General features: G+C 44.5%; 1 long non-coding RNA gene across 2 annotated transcripts in view; it reads right to left on the bottom strand.

Moving 5' to 3' along the window:
• Positions 1 to 7,082: 7,082 nt before the first annotated feature.
• Positions 7,083 to 23,153, bottom strand: part of LOC116157806 (uncharacterized) — a 37,175-nt gene continuing 21,104 nt past the window's right edge. Inside the window, exons 2-3 of one of the 2 annotated variants that reach the window (XR_010384571.1) lie at positions 10,068 to 13,161; positions 7,083 to 7,272 (exon numbers count right to left, since the gene is read on the bottom strand). This is a non-coding gene — a long non-coding RNA (uncharacterized LOC116157806). Of the gene's footprint in view, positions 7,273 to 9,151; positions 13,162 to 23,153 lie in introns of those variants that run through there. The other variant, XR_004142032.2, reaches the window with a different exon arrangement.

The following is a 23,153-nucleotide window of genomic DNA, read 5'->3' as shown; positions in this document are numbered from 1 at the left end:
AAAGATAGTGAATATAAATGATTGTAAGGAAGACAGCTTATTAGCAGAAAGGTTCCTTTTCCACCTAATCACCAACTCATGTAACTGGGAGGGAAGCCAGCGTGGCATCTCTTCACCTTCCTGTCATTCAGTAGCTCTCCGAGAGGGACATGCACAGACTTTCTGCAGTAGCACCAGGCCAGCTGGGTCTCCAGTGATTTCTCCATCAAAACTGGTGGAAGCAAGGAGATCGAGTGGTGGAAAGTCATCCATAGCTAAGATATATTCCGTGTGGAGCTGCCCTCCCACCCCAGAATAGTAGGCAACCCCATGAATGCTCTGGAAAGAACCCTAGGGGAAGACACTCATCTGGGTGCCCAGAGAGAATAGATCACCCTTGCGGAGTGGACCGGGTGGGTACTGACCGCCCCTACACTCCGCAATGAGCTCTAGGAAGCCTGGAGCAGGACCCTGCAGACCCCAGCCCTGACCCCGTGTGGATTGTGCCCTTGGAGGCCGGTCCCAGCCTGCTCTCTGGGGGTTGCTCCTCTGGATACTGATGGCTCCGTGAATCAGAGACACAAGGGCCTGTCTCTCCTCTCACCAGTGATCTTGCGGTTCATTTCTCCCACCTAACCCATTCATTCTCCCCCGCCTCAACATACCGTTGGAATGACTGTATTTTCCTCTGCGTGTTTATGCTGATTACATATTTGTTGGTCTTGCCTCTCATACACCCTCTTTAAAGGGTGGGGATGGGCCGCTTCCGCAGTATTCATTATCCTGAGCCGTCTACTTACAGGACTTCATGCCCCAAGGGGGTGCGGGAAATGCTTATTGACCAACTGCCCAAGCTCTCTGTATGCCCTGTCTTCTACTCTGCTTGCCTCCATCACGTCTGGTCAGGGCCAGTCCAGGTCAGTGCCATTCACAGGTCATAAGTCCCTCCCATGATGGAAGCACAGAGCTAGGCTCTCTAAGTGAATCAGACGCAGTCTGTGCCTTCCAGAGCCTTTCAAATCCAAGGACGCCTGAGAGCAGCCATTTCCAGCCTTGCTGTTAACACTCTCCGGTGGGTACCATTAGTTGTGAGATGTGTCATCGGTAATTTGTTACTAATAATAAAGTGCTGAATGAGGATGACTTATTTTTTTAAAAATAACTTTGAGTGGATTCAGAGTTATTTTTATAATAACCCTTCATAATCTTTCTAGCATTATTTATGAGTGCGAAACTGTAGTTTTCAACTTTTTTTTCCTTTCTAATGCACGTGCCTCACACTGCCCCCCACCCCCACCGTGGGCTTCCTTTCAGTTGAAACCTAAGTAAGATGGTGACCGTGTATGTGCGCCCAGCAGCTGACCAGCTCTGACCCTGTGCCTTTCTCACCAATGCAAAGACACTCATCTGACTGCAAGTCATTGATGGTGACATGATCACAGACACCATGTTTGATGGGGCAAGGGAAATAAATTCTGATGAGGAAAGAAAGAATGGGTACAGTTGTTGGGTAGGGCAGATCTAAGCTGGGGCTTGAAAGGTAGGCCAACGTGGACAGATAACTGTGGGGTGCACGGGTCACCCAGTGGCTACAAGATTTGGGCAAAGCTGCAAAAGGAGGAAAGTGTTTGAAGTGTTCGGGGTCCTGTGAGCTGTTCAGCGTGGGAAGAAAGACGGTGGGAGGGTTGTAGACTAAGTCAGAAAAGATACTGAAAGCTTATGAATGGAAGATGGAGGTGTTTAGACTGTTCTGGAATACTTTTTTTTTTTTTTTTTTGCAGGGGGAGGTAATTAGGTATATATATATATTTAATGGCAGTACTGGGGATTGAACCAAGGACCTCATGCATGCTAAGCATGAGCTCTACCACTGAGCTATACCCTCCTCCATTAGACTTTATTCTGTATGAAGTAGAAAGCCATCCGAATTCTCCAAATAGGCACATAAATTTGTGTATTTCTATGTGCTGGGTGCATAGAATAGTCCTTGAAGAACTCCTGAATGGGATTAAACATATCTGTTCATTTTTTAGGGCCTTAAAAACATTTTTTTCCCCTAAATATAGCATAGTGGTTAAGGGTCCTGGCTCTGGAGCCAGTTAATTTGGGTTCACAAACTGGCCCTGTCACTCACTTACTGGCTATAGATCTGGGTTCACTGTGCCTTGGTTTCTTCATCTGTAAAATGGGGAGAATAAAAGTGCTTATTTCATGGGTTTGTTACTAAGCATTAAACTGGTAAAAATATAAACGCTAAGTATTACACAGGTTAAAATACCCCTTAGCACAGAGTGAGCACCCAGTAACTACCAGCTGCTGATAGGATTATTGTTACTATTATCTTGGCTGAGTGACTAAGTGGATGGTCTGTGGTTGTCCCCTGATGATGTGGGTGAAACACGACCCATCTTAATGAATCGACTCATCTTTGTTGAGTGATTTCAGTCCCTGTAGTGTGTGCTCTGAGGGATATAGAGAAGTCAGTCGTATGCACAACCCTCAGGGATGTCCCACCCACTGAGAAAAACAGTCAGAAGTGTGGAAAAGCGAACTGACAGCAAAACAAAGTGGTACTGATTTATTAGATCACGCAACCCAGTGCCTGATGAAGTTTATGACAAGGCGTTTCTCTAAGAGTTTGGAGAAGGAAGTGATGACAGGTGGGCTGGAGTGCTTGGGAAATCTTTAAGAGTTGAGGAGGAATTTGATCTGGCCATTTAGGTTTGGGTAGAAATTAGGTATCTGGAGAAGAGGGGGAGGTGCCTCTGACACCTTTCCGGGTGTTTATCCAACCTTGTGGAGTTTGACACTCTGCATTTTCTCATTTACTCATTTCTTGTATTTTAAGGTGTTTTCTAAATTTTCTCAAGCTCCGTTGTGTGTGTCTAAGCTTCTTGTGCCTTCTCTAGAGTCCCCTTCTAGTCCCCAGTGTGGGGCTCTGTATAATTGGGCTTTCCATAAAGGATGCCTCTCTAGTTCCAGAAATTATAAAACGGCCATCCTACTTACCTTTAGAGATCTATGAATCTGCACATACAAATCTCTGCACATTTTCTAGTTTTGAGAAACATTTTTTTCCTCTGCCCAAATCCTTTTTTTTTTTTTTTTGTTAATTGGTCCGTGGGCCACTGAGGACATAAAGCAAATCTCTATTCACTCCACAGCTGTCTTTTAAAAAAAGGCCTGAAAAGCTTTGCAAAATCAGCCCTACTGACTTGGCCAAAAGAGGGGGAGGAGCAGGGGGAAGGGAACCAGGAGGAAAGGCTGTTTGTTCAGTTTTCTCACTAACAAGGACCAGGAAGCCAAATATAAGAAAAATGGAACTCAGATATCTGAAATGCGTGATTATCAAGAAGATGCTTGATTCAGTCTTTGCTGTTTCTTGCTTATGATCCTTCTTGTTTGTACTCACCCTAATTCCCTTTGAAGTGTATAAACGCCACTAAGGGAGGGGCTGCACGCAGCATGAGGCAGGTGGTCGTGAGTGTGAGCCAGTGTTGGCTGGGTGCCTGGGCCAGCAGAACCAGGAGGAGAAGAGTGTGGGGAAGGAAGGACAGCGGGTTTCTGAGAGGGCAGCAGACAGTAATTAGAAATGCACGAGGAAGTTTCCATGAGCAAGCATCCTGGGAGAGGATCTTCCTTCAGCAGTGCCGAGCCTTTCAGTGACCAAAGGGCCCAGGGCAGAGAAAAAGGGTAAGACGGTTGGGAAAAATAGGAGTCAGTGGTTTAGAAATCAGGGAAATGAAGGGGAGGGAACTACATTTATTGGATCTCTCTAGTGTGTGTTGGTGGTTGTGATGGTTAATTTTATGGATCAACTTGGCTGGGCTATGGTACCAAGATATTTGATCAAATATTATTCTGGATGTCTCTGTGAGGCTGTTTTGGGGTGAGATTTACATGTAAATTGGTGGACTTTGAATAAAGCAGGTTGTGGGTGGGCCTCATCTAATCAGTTGAAGGCTCGGCCAGCACAAAAGGCTGACATCCCTGGAGCAAGAGGGATTTGTGTCAGCAGACTGCCTTTGAACTTGAACTGCAACTCTTTCCTGAGTCTCTAGGCTGCTGTCCTTCCCCATTAGATTTTGGACTTGCCAAACTTCTGCAAGTGCTTAAAATCAATCTCTTTCTCTCTCTCTGTCTGGAGAGCCCTGACTAATACAGTGGTGTAGTAGATAATCTACACATATCTTACTTCATTCTTAAGCGCACCATTCAAGGTCACATAGCTGCTCAGTGGCAGAGACGATATTCAAATCCAAGTCTGTTTGACTTCAGATCTCCCACTCTGCTCATCAAAATACACTTCTTAGGTCCAGGCAAGGGCTGTGGAAAAACCAAAACTTGAATCACAGGCTTCCTGTCTGTGAAGATTCTAATGGAACCTGATACGGGACCTACTGGAGAATCGAGTAACTGGGCTCGCGGCCTCACTGGGCGGTGCTGTCTGAACACAGCTGGCCTTCAAGGTTGAAGAAACGCAGCCTCGGGTCCTTGCCAGCTCAGGTTGGCTGGAGTCAGGGTGACCTGATCCTTCTGAGCCCTTCATCTCAGTGGAAGGAGAGGTGATGTTTCCATCCCAGGTGCCTGGAAGTTCAGCTGGGGAGTCCATTATCCCATCCACCGCCTGCCAAAGAGATGCTCTGCCGTTCTGCTCCTTCTCAGTATTTCCTGGCAGCAGCCTCCCCCACTTCTTCCTCCCCTCTCAGGCTAAACGTGGGACTTGGAAAGGGCAGGGAGGAAGGACGGGGATTCAGGGCCCATGATATGGGAGAGGGGCTAGGACCGAGGCATGACGCCTCTCTCCCTTATTAATCTTCCCTGATGAAGACCGACAAGCAGAAAGCCTGTGATAAGGAGATCATTTTCTCATGGTTCCTTTCCGATTTTTGGCAGCTTGAGCTGCAAGACTGCAAAACCAGAGCGGGTTTTTCCAACTGCTTTGGGCAGCCGACTGAGTCCCCAGTGTCACACGCCTAAGCTCTCCACTTCTTGAAATGAAGGCCAGCTGTTTGACAGCTGCAGCTGTGGAATGTGGGGGGCCAGTTGGTGTGCTGGAAGCATAAACCCCCACCAGCCTCACTGGCTTTTTTACTCCTTTGAGCATTGCAAAGAGAAGGGGGGGGGCATATTTTTTTTCTCTTCCAAGGTTTTCTTTCAAGGGAATCTATGTAACTGTAAATAAGTGGGAATGATCTTTGAAATACTGAGGGCATCAAAAGTTATACATGTCAAGGAGTATTAAACATATTAAACCCTATCAATGTAACCATCGTGACTACATGCTTTTCTAAGTCTTTGCTGGAATGTGTTTCTTCTGTAGCTGGTTCTTTGCCTTCAGAAGCCACGTGTAAAAGCCCAGACATTCATCACAGAGGAAGCAAGTTAAGATTAATCATGTCTAGCCTGTCAATAACTGTAAGTGGGTACAAGAGCATCATTTCTAAACTATGAGTGAATTACAAAGCAAAACCCAACTATAAGCTGAGAAAAGAGACACACTTAAAACAAAGCGACTCACAGAGGTGGAACGTAAGTGTGGGGGAAGGCATGGCAAGCAAATATAAGTTAAAAGAAAATATGAACCTTCTTCTTAGTGTCAAAGTTAAAGCCAAGGCAGAGAGGATTAAATGAAAGGAAGGAGGATACTTTCCCAGTTTAAAGATCTAACAAAGATGTCCTGTGGTCCACGAGGCTGGGAAGATTCTTTTTCTTTTTCTTTTGTTATCTAGTACTTTGGTGAAAACAAATTAGAACTTACTGAGAGACTTGAAAAGTCAGGCAATTTCAAATTTAAAAATACTCCGTGTTTCCAATTTCTCTTGTAAAATCAGAAAAATCTGGCAATACCGGGCCTGAATTTTCATTGACCATCATCAGTCATTTAGATGGGAATTGCCAAGCTATGACCTGGGGACCACATCCAGCTCACCTCCCAAAGAAATCCATACCGAAGAAATCTACACCAAGACCCGTCACAATCAAACTCCGGAAAACTAGAGACAAAGAAAAAAAAATCTTGAAAACAGTAAGATAAAACACCTTAACTATAATTTCTTATAGGAAACCATGGAAGCCATAAGGAAAGGGCATAACTTTTCATGTGCTGAAAGAAGAGAGCTGTAAACCCACTGTTGCACATCCAGGGAAAATATCCTTCAGAAAGGAAAGGCAAGACATGTTCAGATGATGGAAAAGTAAGAGAATTTATCACCAGCAGACCTCCCATAAAGAGACTGGCAGGGTAGTTAAAAAAACCTTCATCTAAAAATGGGTTAAAAATTCATAAATGAAACAAAAATATGTTTCCTTGGAAAGATCAATAAAATTGACAAATCTCTATCAAGATTTATAGAGAAAAAAAGAGGGGATTAGAACCCACCAGTTACCAACACCCAAAATTAAACAGGAGATAAAACTGCAGACTCTGAAGACATTAAAAAAAGAAAGAAAGAAAGAGAGAGAGAATATTATAAACCACTTTACAAATATAAATTTGACAGCTTTGGTGGAATGGACCAATTCCTCAAAAGGCACAAGCCATCACAAAATATTAAGTAGATAATTTGAATAGCCTTATAAGGCTTAAATAAATTGAATTTGTAACTTGAAAACTCCATAAAAAGAAATCTTCAGTTCTAGGTGATTTTTCTGGGGATTAGTACTAAAGTTCTAAAGAAGAATTAACACCCATTCTACACAATCTCTTCCAGAAAAAATATAAGAGGAAACATGTTAGATTAAAAAAAAAACCTGAGATGATTTATCAGCTTTCATTTTATGAAACTATGATACTAAAACTTGACTATGACATCATAAGAAAGGAAAATTATAGGCCAGTCTCTTTTGCAAACAGATGTAAACAATTTAAACAAAATGTTAGCAATTCAAATCCAGTGATGCATAAGGATTACATATCATGCACATTTACATCCAGGAATAGAAACGTGTTTTAACATTTGGTAATTAAATAATTGTTAACCATGTTCACAGAATAAAAAATTTAAAAAAAAAAAACCACATAAGGCCATCTGAACTGATGCAGAATAAACATCTGATAAAATTCAATACCTAATTCATGATAAGAACTATTTACACACTAGGAAACAAAGAAACTTCTTTAATGTGATAAAGATTATCTACATAGAACTTACAGCCAGCATCCTACTTAATGGTAAATTGTTGAAAGTTTTCCCCAAGATCAGGATTGAGCCCAGGATACTTTCTGTTACCACTTCCATTCAATACTGTTGGAGGTCAGTGCAATAAAGCCATGAATAAAACCCATGAAAACTGGAAAAGAATAAATAATAAATAAACCCATTATTATTTGTAGAAGATAAATATACATATTTATAAACCTACATATATACATATATATGGGTATGTAGAAAATTCAAAAGAATCTGTAAGTAAACAGTTTTAATTAATAAGTCAATTTAGCAAGGTTGTTGGATATAAGTTTAGTTTGCAAAACCAACTGCATCTCCATGTAGTGCCAACAGACAGTTAGAAAATAAAACTTAAAAAGTGGTATCTTCTATGCTAGCATCAAAAACATTTTTTAAAAAATTCTAGGAATATATCTAACCAAGATTTTAATAGCTTTACACAGAAAATGACAAAAACACGGTTGTATTAGTTTTCTGGGTCTGCCATAGCAAATTTCCAAAACCTGGGCAGCTGAAAACAAGCTACGTCTGTTAAAAAACAAAATCTGTTTCTCCTATGTGCAGACTTTCTCCAACCTTGGTTCCACGAAAGCATGGATCCCTAACAGTAAATGATGTGAGTGATTCTTTTCTCAGCCCTCCCAAGGGTAGTGCAAAGTTAGGACCCTTGTCGATACAAAGGAGAGAAGTTAATTCACCATAATAGATGCCTTAGGGCTTAACACCTTGCAGGCTTCCCAGGCTGAGAAGGACAACAAGATCAGAGTCTCTCCTAGAAGTGTGGGGAGAAGGGAGGAGAGGGGAAGGCGAAGATGGATATCCCACCCGTCCCCCAGGCTCAGTGATTTATTTCCTGGTGCTGGAGATTGCCTTTTCAACATGCAAGCAGTAATTGTGCTCTAAAACGTTAACTGTGTACTTAAGAGCTTCTTTTTCCCTTCTTAGAATAGACTCTTGGAGACATTGGCCGTACTTAAATTTCCTTTTCTTCCTTCATAGCACTCCCTTCTGCCGCTGGATAATGTTTCCTGTTTGGGAATCACAATTGAAGAAGTGTTTGAGAGACGTAGTCTTCCCAGGACTATTGTTTGAGCACTTGAGATGGAGGCTTAAACTGAGGAGATAATCACAAGGGATTTAAGTGTTTTGCAGAGCAGGTATCTCTGCAGATGCCGGCGTCTGGGCATTTCTGGACTCAGACAAGGATTGTATTCCCTTCTGCTTCACCTCACACTTCCTTAGTCCCACTGCTTAGGGCAGTGATGGCCAGTGTCACTGAGGAGTCAGCTGGAGACCAAATCTACCATTGCATCTCCTCTGCGTGGTCCATCCATGTGGCCCCCAAACTCTAAGAAGTTTCAGTTGGATTGTCTAACCTGGTGGTAACTGTGGTTGCACAGGACTCACACAGTGGGGTTTGGGTGCAGGTTGGCTCTTTGATGAACTTGAGCAGACCCATGTAGTACAGGGGACCAGAATGGGGGTGGGGGGCAGAGGGTGACCCAGTGAGATATAAGACTTCCTCAGCATGATGGTCTGCAGGTATGTGTGGAGAGAATGTCCTAAACCTTCACCACCTAAGAAAGAAGAAAAGCCATCATTCCCATGGGCTTCTAGCCTGTGTCAGCATTAAAGCATCCCATCCTTGTCAGTCACTCTTATGCTGGTCACTATGCTGGGTCCCTGCGTAGCAGCTCCTGCACTTCAGATTTTTTTCCCCCCTTTTTCACTTTCCATTTTATTCTGTTTTTATTTTTTTATATGAAGATCCTAATTCACTTCTCAGCGGCTTATATACCCACAAGGACCTGAACATTAAAGATATAGTAGGGGGTTGACTGTGATTCATTTCCATGGCAATCCTTTTAATTAGATGGCCAAGATGTATGTGTGGGTCAGGGATAATGGTTTGGGGAAACAGCCATATGCTGATGTTATCTGTGCGTGAAGGAAGACAGGTGCTTGTCGCTGGCAGTTGCAGGGGGCACGAATCAAGAAAGGATTTTTTATTTTTTATTCTTATTTACTTGTTTTTTAAACTGAAGTATAGTCAATTGCATTGTGTCAATCTCTGGTGTACAGCACAGTGTCCCAGTCATGCATGTACATACATATATTCATTTTCTTATCTTTTCCATTAAAGGTTATTACAAGATGTTGAACATAGTTCCCTATGCTATACAAAAGAAACTTTTTAAAAATCTATTTTTATATTTAGTGGCTAACATTTGTAAATCTCAAAGAAAGGATTTTTTAAATCTTACCTTTGTCTATATTATTTAATAAATATTTATTGAGTACTTCCTAGGTTCTGGGGAATATGAAAATAAATGAAACATGAGCCCTACCCTCAAAGAACACTCAGTGTAGCTAGGAAGAGAGACATGCAAACTAGTTAAAATGTCATATGATAAAGTTTTTGAAAGAAATGTAGACAGAAACTATGGTGTCTGCCTATGCATAAAAGAAAACTTCACAATTTCTCCAAACATAGAAATGTTTGAACCACGTCCTGTCAGATAAGTGGAGGGGACAGACTGTGCAAAGAAATGATTAGAAAGACCCAGATGTGCTTAAAGAACTCAAGTAATTTAGGTAAGGCCAGGCAATAAGAATGCTTGGTAGATGGCAAGAGAAAGAGGGAGGGGAAATTTTGCATACGTGTATCTGGTTCTGGGTGGTGGGGGTGACAGAGTGGAGTGGATATTAAAGCCAGAAAGATATGCAGAAGGCTCTTAAAAAAACCCTATTATAGAATTTGGATTTTATCTGTTAAAGAGGTTTTAAGCATGGAAATGATATAATCAGATTTGCTATTTAGAAAGATCCCTCGAGAAGCAATGTGGAGAGTGGATCAGAAGATGGGGGCTTGTGAACTAAGACAGTAAGACGAGAAGGCGAATTAAACTGACTTACCGTGGAGATTTCATTAAGTGGAGGAAGGCGTCTTAGGCTGACACGCAGGTGGTAAGCACGGCTGAGTGGGTGTTTGGGGGGGATGTGCGCTAAGCTGGAAAGACAGAAGGAGAAGCCGGGCTAGAGTTAAGCAGAGGATTCAGTTTGGACCATGGTGGAAGATGAAATCTTTTTTCCAACAGAGAAGTTAACAGCTGCTTCCCTGGTTCCCACCAGCTCCGGTTCTAGTGTGTTCCATCCGGAGGTGACATCTTTTTACTTCTGGCTTTACTTGCCTCTGTTACAGATAGTCCCTAGTTCTAATTGTTTTGGGTACTTAGTTCCACAAGGGAAGAGATACTTATTTGCTCTGCAGATGGACAGAGTCGGGAAACTCTGTTACAAGTTCCTGTGCTGAGAAATCGGTGGCATCGCTTTTTATTAACATTGTAGAGGGGAGGTGTGAATTTTCCGGAACAGTAAATAAATGAATGCACACGTGCATACAGCTGGGCTTTGGAATCATCCATCTCTCTCCATCCATTTCTATTTGTGGCGTGCCTACAGGGAGCCATGCCCGCAGACACTTGGGGGAGACAACAAAAAGGTAAACGAACGAAGAAATCCTATACTGTCAGAGAGTGATGAGCGCGTTGAGAATGAGTCAGGGCAGTAGGACAGAGACGTGCGGGATATGTTTTAGGTAGGTGATAACTGATGAGAAGTAGCCACCCACGCAGAGATTTAGGAGTGGAGGAAGTGTGCTGGTCTGTCCAGCTGAAGATCAACAGAACTGGAGGGCGGTAAACGAGGGGGAGAGAGCTGGAGGAGGAGGGGTCGGAGCTGGGGGAGGTCCGGGGGACCCTCATAGGTCAAGAGAAGGACCTTGGATCTTACACTAAGAGGGAAGGGGAGTCAACTGTTGGATTCACGCAGGAGAGAAATGTGATTTGACTTAGGCATTAGAAAACCCATTCTAGTCATTGGTCAGAGAATGGGCTCGAGTTGACAAAGGGAGGGCTTAGGGACACCAGGCAGGGGACAGTTGGAAAGATGAGATAGTTCTTGTTTGGGTGTTTCTATTTAGAGAAATACTAAGGAAGGCAGTCAGTCGGGAGAAAGCTAAGAGTACATCTGATATCAAGGGAAATCGGGATAATTCAAACCATCACTGATAATGATGATAATGCCACATTCATGCTGCATGCTCCATGCGGCTTCTACCCTACCGCCCTGTGATGTAGAAGGCTAGGACCGCTGGTAACTTCTCTAATGCTACCCTCTCCGTTGGTGGCACGTCTAGAACCCAGGCTCCTTGCTGTCAAAGCTGAGCCTCCGTGGGCTCACCGGCCAGTGAGCTTAAAGGCTGCGTTTCTAAGCAGCATTTAGGGTTGGTTGGTTTGTTTTTCATTGCCAAGTTCATTAACTGAGAAATCTCTTTCAATAGTGTATTTCTATTTTCCGAGGAAAGGGAAGGCAGATTCTTTTCCTCTGACTTCGGTTTGTTCTCCATCATTTTCATTTGCCTGTGCGGAACATAAACTCAAGGAGCCCTAACTCTTAAGCCCAGTGGTCTTCAGCAGGTGACGTGTTGAGGGGGAGCGTATGCAAATGTAACAAGTGATGATAACGTGACTCTGTTTTGGAATCAGCAGGACTTTCAGGGTTCTGATTGCTGGCAAGTCACTGTGCCCGCACCTCAAATGAGAAAACGAGGTCACGCTGCCAGGGTGGCTTCCGTCCATTTAGGGGGAACGGAAGGTTGCTGAGTTTTTCTATTCTGCTTCTGTGTAGGCCTCCTGTTCCTCTGTTCTAGCAGAAGATTGTCCCAGCTGGGGAGGTGAGATGAGGAACCACCGTAAATCCACTTAGACCATATGTTGACTTTCAGAATGGGGTGATGACGTCAACCCATGCTTCAGAAATAGTCGGTTGCAAAGAAAGACGGTTTAACCAGAAACACGTGAAGACACGGAGATCATACTCATTCACCCAGCCTGTGACACCCTTCTACTGCAACGGCCATCCGAGAAATGTTGAGTTATAGTTTTGTTTTTTTTTAATTTCCTCTTCAAGGTTGCTAAAAGTTGACTTTACCTAGATACAGGGTTTTTGGGGTTTTTTTTTTTCTGTTGTTGTTTTTGTTTTTTTTTTAAGAAATGAAGAAGGTCCAAAAACTTACTAGCTGCCCTTGTAAAAGTTGCTAAACTCCACCAAGCCTCGATGTTATCTCACTTCTCAGTGGGGATAATAATTGCACCCTGTCAGAGTTTTCGAGAGGATTTGGTGAGAAAACCTGTGTAAGGCACTTAGTCTAGTGCCTAGAGCACAGCAAAACTTGATCAATGATGAACCATGTTAGCTTCTTTAAAAAAAAAAAACTTTACCAATTAGTTGTGACTCTTGGACCCTGTACCCTCCCTTCACTGTCTTTAAGACATCCTATTGGCTTGATTTCATTTTTTTTCACACGTTTTACCTCTTCTTAAGGGCATTTGAGTATAGGATATGGTTAAGGAACTGAACCAGGATCTCCTCTGCGCTGGGGCCGTGTTCTAATAAACCGTCTAACTGTACTGGTGTGATGAGGGTGAATCAGGATGACGAGCAATGAACTTGGGAATCCTGGCACTAGACCTGTCCCAGGTTTGCTGCCGTTGGTACAAATAGACGTGCGCCTCCAGGTGAGGCGCTAAGGCACCACGCCCTAAAGAGAGGTGTTGCAGGGTTTTCCCTGCTAAGGGGAAGCAGCCAAAAGCAGACATCTTCCTCTTCACTGTGGGAAGAACACCAGGCACATTGGATGGACAGCCAGAGCCGGTGAAGGCAAAGCCCACCCACTGCGTCCCTGGAATAGCTGAGGATCTGCCCTTGAACTTCACAGATGGCGATTCCCAGAATGGAGGTTGGAGATGGCTCAGAAAGTAGCTGTGCTTTTTTACATCCTGGGATGGCAGGAGAAGAAGATGAAGAGTAAATGCGACTTTTTGTTGAGAGCTTCCTCGCTGTGAGGCATTGCACCAAGTACTTTGGATGCATTAATCTCGTTTAATCCAATGACAAGTTAGAGACAGGGTCTACGACCCCTTCCGTTTTGTGGCTGAGGACATTGAACCTGAAAGACAGTAAAAAATGTGCTCATGTTTACACAGTGAGTAGACAGTAGAACTGGGTCTAGGACAAGGCCTTCGGATCCTAGAAGCTGCACCCTTAACCACCAAGCAAAAAGTCACTGACTTTTAACTGGACTCAGAAACACTGGACAAAGCGTATTTCTTCAAGTGCATGATCTGCGTCTTTGATGCGTTTCTTTGATTCTAAGTTCCCCAAAGGAAAGGGTCCACGTCTTGTTAGAATTTAGTATCCCTGCACCTGGATTTTGGCCCACAGTTGATAACCGATAAATGTTTGGCCGCTGAACTGACTGAGCTGGTACGTTCTATGTGACAGTTTCTAAAAGCTAAACTTACAAATTAGGAGCTATTGCCACCTGACATCTTGCAAACAAACAAAAATCACTAACCTCTTTCAAGATTGGAATCGAATTCAGTCCAATTAAAAACCAACCCTTTTTTCCTTCCTCCCTCCCTCCCTCCCATCCACCCACCCTTCCTTCCTTCCTGGCAAGATGTTGAAGTTAGAAGCATCGTCCTTTCCATCTATCTGCCATAAATGATTAAGCTTCATTGGTCACAAGCACCTGGCATGGTGTCTGGTATGATTTTGGTTGATGCTATAAGCACAGAGCCACAAAGTGAAGACAAGTCTTGTTGTTGGTCCCGAAGCCCACGAAGCAGCCAGAGAGAATCGCCCGGCATGGGGCCATCACCCTAGCCCAGGAGTTTTATTCCTTCTAAGTCAGTATATTTTTCTGAGATGACCCAGGAAACTTCTGCAGAATTTGGAAACTAACACACGCAGTTACATTCAACAGTAAATTGTTGCCATGCTGGGTCACTGCTTAAGGTCTTTGTCCCCGCAAAAGACTTCAAACTAAATACTTGCTGTTTCTTAGCTCCTATGACTATGAAAGGCTACTGGGGTGGTGTAGGAGCTTTAGCTATGGTGCAAAGCTGCCTGCTCTTTTGGACAAATGAAAGGGATGAAAAATATATTCCTAGGAGAAAGTCAGGGCTTTTTATCTTTGCAGGAGAAAGAATTACTGCCTCAGGGTTATGGCTTTGGTTTGGAGAGACATGAAGGACTGAGCAGGGTATTTTTAGGAATATTCTGGTAATCAAGTTGTCTTCCGAGGGACTGAAGGTGGCCGGAGGGCACTCCCGAAGGGCTGGGAATGGAGGTTCCCACTGATACCAATGGTGGAACCACTGGAGGGGGCTCAGGGTGGCCTTGGATGGAGATGCCATGTGCTTTGGAAGGGCTGGGACGGAGCCCATCAGAAGCAGGAGAGAGTGGCATTTCATCTACTCTCTGCTGCACAATCTCAGGCTTGGAAAACTTCCATGGGACTCGGCTTTTGTCAACCAACAGGATGTCGTGGGAGACCACAAAAATCTAACTAACTCTACGAAGACTAGTTCTGAGAACTCTGGGGTTCCTCAGCATAGCGTGGTGGACACGGAGCGATGCCCACCCGTCCAACCCTAGGCTACGAAGGGATCATGGTTTCATTCAACCTTTCCCAAAGGGCATCTCAAGAACTATTATGGTAATGATGTTAACAGAGAGGCACTGCGGGAAAAGGTCATCCGTGTTTAAGTAAGTTTGGAAAATATGAGGTTAAATGAGCTAAACCATTTATTTTCTACAGGATTTCTGGGGGCTTCTCATCTGCCAGCCTGGATTGTGTATCTCTAAGAGGGAGGCTGTGGGTACACTTCAGAAGTCAAGTTCCAACGTAAAATGTAGGTGATGCTTCTACGAACTTCTGGGTTACACCGGAAACAAAACATCGTTGGCACATTGCTTCAAACCACAGCAACAGACATGGATTTGCGTACTTGTGTGAGTGTGTAGACTTTTAAAAAGAACCAGGCAAATGGCATATCTACAAGGAAAGGATTATTGGGGGGGGGGGTGAGGGCGGGGAGCAGGGTGGGGAGAAGGAGGGCTTTCGTGGCAGGGATTTAGACAAGTCAGCACCCCTGGTGAAAAGTCAGGTATCCGTGATTCTAATTCTGAATCACTGGGTGACCTGTGCAGGGTCACTCGACCTGTCTGGTTCTGTTTCCCACAGACAAAGCAGAAATTTGAAAAGTAAAGGCATCACAGACTTAACCAAAGACGACAAGGATTAAACAAGCCCAGACCGTTAAGCTGATTTGAGCTCTGAGGTCAAGTACATGGCCTAATGACAGGGTGTGGTGGTGACCACCAGAGGGATTAACGGAGGGGTTTGCCCAGCAGGCACACACAGCCTGTTCCACCCGCACTGCGGGCAGCTGCCATGCCGGGCTCGGGGTGAGTCACGCCCTGTGTGCACAAACGTGCAGGCAGGCAGGCAGGCAGGCAGGCTGCGCCCCAGGGCTGTAGTGGCTTAACATCTCCCAAAGATAACCTTGGAGGCTTGAAAGAAAGCCCAGAACAACGAGCCTCTCTCCTGCTGCAGACAGAAACAAGACAAAATGGCCAGCCAGCCGTCAACCAATATGGTAGCCTCCTTTTCTCTTACCCTAGGGGTTTTCCTATGCACTTGCGGTTTTAATCTGCCCAAATGCTTATTTGTTTAGAGCACGTTAAATCCCACCAGAGAGATGGGGTTCCCAGGAAAGGGTACATTCAAAAAGTAATTTTCTGTGCTGGTGGTGATGGCAAGCTTGTGTACATGGGGCATGGGGCCAGTATCCTTTGTCCAAATTTTAGGCTTTCTCTCCTCGCATTGCTGAGTCATTGGATTGTCTTGCAGTCTGAGCGAAAAAAGCCTGTGAGGCGTGGCCTGCAGCAGGGAGGCAGGGAAGTAGAACAAGGGCGTCACCTTGAGTTGCGTGTGAGGACTGCAGATCCTTGTTGAACGAGGAGCGATTCTGAGGTGGAGCCAGTGCGGCTTTCTCGGGGCTTCTGGCCAGCTGGCCTGTCCTGGTGACTTGTGGCTTGCCTTTTGCTTTCTCTCCACATTATCCCCCAACCCAGCCTCTGACTCTGCTCGTGGGACCATGAAGCAAACAAATGTTTGCCTGTTAACATTCCCTACCTAGTACTTTTCTAATAGGAACCAGACAGTACTGGGCAAGAAATCATTCAACTGTGACGTTATCTAAGCAATGACAGGCAGTGGCTGGGTGATGGCGTTATGCAGGGTATCAGCTACACGATATTCATTTTCAGTCTGATTGCATCAGGGGAACTGTACCACTTTCCTCCGGTAGAGGGCACCATATCGACAGTTGTTAAGAACTCAGCCGGGATTGAATCTCAGCTCTACTGATTAATTCATTCAGTATTAGTTGAGAGCACCTGCCTCATGTGAAATACTGTTCGTGTTGAGGATTTATCAGCGAATAGAAAAAATAAAAATCCCTGCCCTCGTGAAACTTATGTTACAGCATGAGGAGGCCAACAGTAAGCCTCATACATAAAGAAGCTAATAGATGGGAGGTGATGAGTTCAATGGGAAAAACAGCACAGGTGAGGGGGATGGATGCAGCTGCCATTCTCAGTAGTGTGGACAGGGCAGGGCTCTTTAAGATGACATGTGGGCAAAGACTTGAAAAGGTGAGATGACAAGCCATGAGATATTCAGGGGAAGAGCTTTCCAGGTGCAGAGAACAGTGTGTGCAAAGGCCCTGGGGTATGACTGTGTCTGATGTGACAACAGGGAGGCTAGAATGATTGAGCTGAGCAAGTAGGGGTGGGGAGAAATTTGTAGAACTTAAGGTCAAGGTGGTAATAGGAGCTGATTGCATAGGGTTTATAGACCATTGTAAGGAGGAGTTTGGCTTTTACTCTGAGGGAGATGGGGAGCCTTTGATGGTTTCTGGGCAGAGGGCTAGTATGATCTGACCTATGACTTAACTGGATCTCTCTGGAACCTGTGATGAGATGAGACACTGGTGGGGCCAGGATGGAGTCAGGGAGACCAGTCAGGATTACAACAATCCCCGTAAAAGGTGACGGTGTCTCAGAACATGATGGTGACTGCACAGGTGGTGGGAAGTGCTCGGATTCTAGATGGATCTTGGAGGTGAAGCCACCTGTGTCTCTGAAACATTGAATATGGACGATGAGGGAAAAAAGCAGAGCCGAGTATGACTCCAAGGGCTCTCGGACCAAGATCCTGAGGATGGAGTTTCCTTTAGCTGAAATGAGGAGTGTGTTTGGACCAAGTCTGAGGGCGCAAAATCAGAAGTTTAGCTTTTCACGTGTTACGTCTGAGATGCTGAGTGGAGATCTGGAGAAGGCAGTTTGCTATATAAGTCTGGAGTTTAGGGGGACGTGGCCTGGATAAAAATTGGGGAGATGTCAGCATATAGATGATATTTAAAACTATGAGCCTACCTAAAATCACCAAGGGAATGAGTATAAGGAGGGACAATGAAAGGACAGGAAGATTCTAGAACAGAAGTTCTTGGCCGTACTGGCTAAGGGGTCCTACTGGTTCCTTAGTGAGGAGGTTCTGGAGTTCATGTGAAAACTCAAATTCGGCAGGTCAGAGTCAATTGCCTATAACTGCAAGTGAACTTAAGTGCCTTAATTGTCTGAGTATATGACCTTGTTTTGGTCTATGTGTAGCTCACTGCCCCAAGACTCATTTTTTCCTATCTATAAAATGGGTATAATTATAAAACCTCATAGGGTTATTGTGATCATTGAATGAGAAGGTGTAAGTAGGATACTTAGCACAGTTTCTGGCATAAAACATGTGCTCAAAAAAGTTTACAGTATTATTTGAGTCAAGATTCTGCTGCCCATAGTGGGAAAAACCAAGAAAATGGTCCTTTTTGTGGATTCTGTCTTAGCCTGACTTGTTTGGTTTGAATTTCTGTAGGTGATATAAAATCAGGTGCAACATTTGCTATGAGAGATAGGACAAAAACATAAAATATTTAAAGAAAACCCACACAATATAATAGATGCATTTCGCCAAATATACTGAGGTACCAAAAGATCTAAAAAAATTTTGAGCAGGAAATGATATAGATGATGATGAAGAAGATGAAATTTTGATAACAGTTAAAGTAGAGAGCATTTACCATGTGTCAGATACTGTTTTAAGTATCGTATATTAACTTACTTAATTCTCCCAGCATTCTTCGAGGAAGTTACTAATATTATCCTCATATTAAGAATTGAGGATAATGAAACAGAGAGGGTATGTGACTTGTCCAAGGTCACCCAGCTAGTAAGTGGCAGAGCTGGGCTGAATGGAGTCTGATGCCAGGGTTCTGGGGATCAATCACAAGGTGGACCCATGGCATTTGAAGTCATTCTTAAAGGAAGTGGAAAGGAAAAGGGCAAAGAAGAGGTTATGTCCGTCAGTACAGAGCATTTGCTCAAAGCAAGAAAGGCATAGCCACAAGCTTGGGGAATGGGACATCCCCAGTGGCTTTAGTGGGGGGTTTGCAGAGTGATGCCAGGAATGATAGGGTTATGCTTGAATGCAGAGGGCTTTGTGGTTTGAGGTCAAGGGGTTTGGCCTCAATTTTATGGCTTATGGGAAGCACAGACGTGTTGTAGTAAGATTAATTTGAAAGGCAGAATCTCAAGGGCTTGAAGGAGAGTGAAGAGATTTGAAGGGCTATTTTTATTATCTGCAAATAATAGGACCTATGTTAGGAGCAGGACTGCAAAAACACAAAGGCCCCCATTCACATCACGCCTCACGAATGGCTCTGTGTAGTGACGTGTTTGGGAGGTGGAGTGAAACTGAGGAAAACATGGGACTGGACTCGAGCAGACCCAGGCTGGGTGACTGTCCTTCGCAACCGCCGGGCCAGGAGGCACTGGGCAAGTTCTCTAAGTGCACGCTTCAGTTTCCCTACAGGATTGTTACGAGGATGGAATGAAATGGAAGAAACAAGATTGTCCACCAGCTGTATTAACCTCCAAGTAAAAGAGGAAAAGAATAAACACTCCACAAAAAACCAAAAAAGATGTTAAGTGATTGTAAATAATCATCTGTAAAAGCCCAAGATTCATTTCCCTGTAGGGGGCAATATTTCTCTTTGTCTAAAATGTTCTTAATATTTCAAAACACATCAGCAAGACAGAGAAGCTACATCCAAGGAGAGCAGAAATTAAGAAAAGGTTAGGGTCCCGTCCTAACCATTTGGCCACAAATGTCCACTGGGAAGGAGAAGTCACCGACGATACACTCGGTTATTGCCAGAATTTTTTTCCTTGGCTTCCTTGGGCTAGAGTTGAGGGTTGCACATTAAGAAAGAAGATTTGCTTAACCCTCAATAAGATTCAGCCCGGATAAGCCCATTTGCAAATCCGCAGACAATGATGGGACGCAATTCTCCCTTTCTCTCCCCCAAACCAGGAAACACAATATCCCACAACAGTGACCGAGAAATAAAAAGCAGTTAGGTTTAGTGTGGAAAGCACACAAAGACGTTCCTTACAAATTTAAAATCCTAGAAAGACATCAAACAGGAGGACGTGACAAATTTCTTTTTTTTTTTTTATTGTTCTGTGAGCGTCACAGACTCTTAAGACAGAAAGAGCCTTTCAAAGCCACTCCAGCCTATGGATTCTCACTGTACAGAGAAGAAATAAAGATCCAGTCCTTTTTGGAAGAGTGACATATACAGCAAGAATTCTACCGGGGGAGTGGAGGCAGAATTTTACAACACTCGCTTTGGAATCCAGATCTTCAGTCACCGCTTGACTGATCCATCTCCTGATGGTTTACGGGGGAGCTGGTTTTGTTGTCGTTGTCATAACGACAAGCTGTGTGGCCGCTTCCTGGAACTCGGATTGTTATTATGGGCAAAGCTTGGTGGAATGGTGAAGATGGGTGCTCGGCAGCTCAGGGACCTACTGACGTGGTCTCTCCTCTCTGCTCTCAAGGCGTAGAGTTGGTCACCTAGCAACTGTGCATCGGTCCCTGTGTTGAAGCCCATCTCTCCTGGTTCTGGAAAATCATCAGCCACGGTAGCGAAAACCTCACCTACCTGCTCGCTTATGAGCGGAGTTTCCATGTTGTGTTCCTCAGAGCACCAGCTCCCGAGATCTTGTGAGACGTTCCTCTATGTAAACGTCCTCTGGCCAATGAGGTTTGAGCATTTTGATGCAAAGCAAATTTAATCTGCTAAAATTTTCCCTTTATTTCCAAAGGTCTCAGATTCTTCCAAAGTTTGTATGCACTGGGACTCTCCTGGAAGGCAGGTGTAACTTGGAGTATGTCTCCGACTCGTTGGAGTACGGACACCTTTTTTTTTTTTTTTTTTTTTGGCCAAGCATCTTGAGAGACTGGTGTCCCAAGGACCATACTTTGGGAAACACTGTATGACTTCGGTCTGTGCCTCACGATCGAGTTCTCCTCGTAGCTATCTATCCCTGAACAACAAGCAAACAAACAAACCCCAAAATGAAATTTTGTTAAACAGCAAATAGGGTCCAAGGATGGCCTTATGACAAGTCAGGTGTCTAGTTTAGCTCGTCTATGAACATGTCTTCATGCCATGCTCCTTTTGAAAACATCTGTATTGATGTGCTCCATAGAGAATAACTCATACTGCTGTTTTTCTGTTATGATTTGAAATACTGATTTTTTCCCCCCGAAAAAAATCCTGGTCATGTTGGGAGTGTGTGTTTCATATACGCTCTCTATGCCTAGCACGGAAGTCATCACCGGATCGTGACATTTCAAGTATCCAAAAGACACAACTTCTCAGCAGTAGCTGTCTGTGTGTGTTACAAGTCCAACCTCATTCAGGTTCAGGAAGTGCTGGGGAACTTTGTCCTGGTGAAAGCTGCCGGTCCCGAGAGAGAATGAAGAATGTTCAGGCATCCAGTTCTTTACTGTTTTATCGAAAGGAACGCCGAACAGAGGGAGCTGGGGAGGCATCCCAGGGTTCCGCAGCTGGCGTGAAGCTGCTGCGGAGACAAGCCCAGGGGCCCTTCACGTGGCGCCTCAGGACTCACAGTCTTGGGCTCGCCTCCTTAAGACTTGGGTCTTCCTTGAGCATCTGGTGGACATGGGGATGCCTCCCTCCTGGGTAAACCTGCCTTCTTTCCACCCTGGGGAAGGCTGGAATGAATACTTTAATCTAGACTTTTTTTTTTTTTTTTTTGGTTGAGCTTCAAGAAGAATCTTTGTTATTTTGGAGAGTCTTTAACTTGGGTTCATTTTTTTTTCTTGCCTCTTCTTTCCACCCAGATACTGGCTTAGATCAAGATGGGAGTCCAAGGAGGTGGCTCAGTCTTCTGTCTTTTGGGCTCAAGGCAGAGGTACACATGGAGTCCTGGTGGCTTATATGTAGAAAGTGTTCCACGCAGGGGTTTGGACCCAGAGCTCGTGTTGATAAATGATGAGGTTTTTCTCGAGTGGCTCCTTCACAGGTGCCCCTGGTCAACCTTCAGTTATAATAAATAGATTTGGGATTTCAGATCCTGGTTCTCTCTGTCTCCACTCACCTCTCTCAATCTTTCTCTATCAGAGTCACAAAAGTGTGTTCAGACAACTGAACACCAAGTGGCTTATACATCTGATGGCAGTGGCAGCTCAGAGCATTTTGGAAAGGTCCTGATCCCCCTTTCGTGGGGGGTAAACTTACAAGAGAGAGCATAATGAGTAATTACTCTTTAGTGGAAAGAGATGCTTCTAAATAAATAAGCGTTGAACTTTTGAAACTGCCCCATGGTTTAATTTGATGCAGTTCAAGCTGTCCCCTCCCAAGGGACCCGGATTAAATTCCGGGGAAATGGACGTTTCCACACCAGCAACCCTGACAGCACAGACTCTGAAAGCAGGCAGGGAGTCTGCCGTGCTGGTGCCCACGCTCCACCAGGAGATGGTGCCGTCTGAAAGCCTGCTTCCTCATCTCGGTGGAAACAAGCCATCGCTGTCTTTCACACCGAGGTCAAAAGAGCCACAGCAGAACTGGAAGAAGAGCAAATGTTGTAAAAGGCCGTCATTCATGTCCTGAAGATTCTTGCAGTCCTTGGGTGTGTTTCTTTGGGAAGGCTTGTGGGGGAAAAAAAAAACAGGGAAAAGAAATCTCATACATACTTTCTGGGAATTTTAGGGACAATTCCCCGTGTTCTTTTAGAGAAAGGTACAGAAACAAAGCACTCTTATGTTTTAAATAACAAGTTGGGGTACAAATAGGGAGAAGGACTTTTCATTCCTTTTCTAGAAAGAAACAGCTTCATGGTTCCAGCCCCATGACCTTTCTTGCTGCCCTGAAGGAATAGAAACTTCCTGACCTCTACAATTGGACCATTTGACAATTCTTACTCTCATGGAATTTAAGAATTGGAAAGGGTTTCTGAGAACATTTGGTCCAGGCTTTATCCAGCACAGGGATTGATCTCATGAGGAGAGCGTAGGAACGCCATCTGTTTGCACATCTCACGAGGGTTGATAGTACGTTCACTCATCTCTTTGGTTCATCCTTGGACACACCAGTGAGATCCTCATTTGAGCTGGGCTCCTGCCGTGATTGTTACTCCTAAGACTGCTTAACTGAGTGCTTTGTTTATTCACAACCCACCCATTAAACGGATATTCATTTATTTAATCCGTATCCAGCCCTGGCTTCATGTGGCAGGCACTGAATGAAACAGGTCCTCTACCATGACTTACCTTACTGACTCCTACGGCTAGCACCTGAGGCAGGTACTCTTAGCATCTCCCGGACACTCAGAAAGGTTTAGGAACTTGTCCCAGGAAACCTAGCTAATAAGTGGTGGTCGTTGTGGCGGGGGGCTGCATTGGAACCAGGTCTGCCTAACCCAGAGTTCATACCCTGAACTGCAATGTTCTTGCACCCCTCAAGGTGCATATAGCGACCCCTTAGGGATCCTGTCTTCCCACCGGGCCACCTGAACACACGTTCGAACCTTGGTAGACACGTGCCTTATAGGGCACCTCGGTCGACGTCACGCTCTTCTGTTCCTCGCTCCTCCGCACGATAACCCTTCAAACATTTGAATGCTGTGAGCATGTCCTGGCCTTTTTTAAGGCTGAACACGTCCAGC

This window comes from Camelus dromedarius, chromosome 16 (assembly GCF_036321535.1).
Source record: "Camelus dromedarius isolate mCamDro1 chromosome 16, mCamDro1.pat, whole genome shotgun sequence".
Lineage (NCBI taxonomy): Eukaryota > Metazoa > Chordata > Mammalia > Artiodactyla > Camelidae > Camelus > Camelus dromedarius.
Note: the sequence above shows the minus strand (reverse complement) of the source record. Positions and strands in the feature narration are given on the sequence as shown.